Source organism: Amblyomma maculatum, chromosome 1, assembly GCF_055883805.1.
Source record: "Amblyomma maculatum isolate TAMU_Amacu chromosome 1, ASM5588380v1, whole genome shotgun sequence".
Classification (NCBI taxonomy): Eukaryota; Metazoa; Arthropoda; class Arachnida; order Ixodida; family Ixodidae; genus Amblyomma; species Amblyomma maculatum.
In genome coordinates this window covers 145,067,143-145,068,769 of record NC_139344.1, presented here as the reverse complement: position 1 = coordinate 145,068,769, position 1,627 = coordinate 145,067,143, and positions in this window count along the sequence as shown.

Below are 1,627 nucleotides of genomic sequence, written 5' to 3'. Positions count from 1 at the left end.
CGTGCGTGTTAAACCTGCTTCTGCGCGTCTTTTGTTTCCACTAAGGTGCAGCGGTTTATTTACGGTGTAGGTGTTTGCTCTTGACAGTCGTTCCGCACTTCTACCTGCTCGGCGACGATTGCATCGGTTCTCTTTTGCATTTTGTGCGGGCGTTCTGTGCCCGCCTGTATCGCTTCTTTTTTCTCTGTGTCGCCAATGGTAGGTAAACGACAACTGCTTTTGTTTGCTTGGGTGAGTCGGTAACGGTGCTCCATGACAGTGTGTAGCACAAAAGGAGGAAGGACAAGAAAACGTACACAATCAGGCACTACACACAGCACCTGTGTTGTGTACCTTTTTTGTGTCCCTCGTCCTTTTGTGCTACACGTCATATGGATGCAGTTATACAGCGTGTTCAAAATTAGACTCTACTGATTATTTTAAAAAAAAGCAAAATGCCGTACACTCATGCCGTTTTGTACATTGGTAATGCGGCCAGGTGGACACAAATTGGGGTGTTAATTGTCCCCGCAAACTCAGTAATTAACTAAAATTCAATAATTAACTTTCTATTGGCTGAAGTTAGCTTACATATTTGTATTGAGAACTTGGAGACAAATGCTTTTTAGGGCTATTCCATTTTGTAGAATTTTAGTAACGTGTCTCTGTCGTGAGATGCACACGTCTATAATTTTGTCCCAGTTCGAGTAATTACGCATGCAAGACGGCGGCTCTCGGCGTGAAGCACCTCCAACGTGTGACACAGCTGTTACATATGGCACTCTGCCTCGCAAGGGTGTGTAGCAAGCGGCGACGTGGATCATGAATGCGGAATCAGTTCTGACCGTGAAAAGGGATTTCACATCTGCCTGTCCATGTGGCTTGCACTAGCACTGCTATAAGGAATAAAAACAGCATATCATGGCCCATTTTATCTCGTCTATGTTTGTACGGCGGCACCAAGCCTAGTTGTTAAGTTACAAAGTTATCCCTCACTAGTCTAGTCCGCTAGCACAGAGATTCATCGCTTTCACGCGCCAAGAAAGAAACGCTGACTGAGAACAAAAAGTGATCCACGTCACCGCTCGCTACACACTCTTGCAAGGCAGTGCCATACGCAACAGCTGCGTCACACGTGCGCTTCACGCCGAGAGCCGCCATCTCGCATGCATAATTATGTGAACTGGGATAGTTTTAGATGTGCGCATCTCAGGACACAGGCACGTTACCAAAATTTTGTAAAATGGAATAGCCCTAAAAAGCATTTGCCTCCAAGTTCTCAATATACATATGCACGCTAACTTCAGCCAATAAATAGTTAATTATTAAATTTTAGTTAATTACTGAGTTAACGGGGACAATTGTTACCCCAATTTGTGTCCGCCTGGCCGCATTGCCAATGTACAAAAACGGCATGAGCGTACGACATTTTGCTTTTTTTCTTTAACACACTGTATACTGGGCGCATGTTTCACCTTAAGCGGCATTACCAACGAGCTTCCAGCGATGAACTGGCCGCGTCTCTTGCCTATTGTGTATCAGATGAAAAAAAAAAAAAAAAAAAAAAAAACCAACCTTCGTCAGCCTCTTTATTTAAAAGACAGTGACTTTGGCAAAACCTGGTGTGAATCACAGGCCGCAATGTACC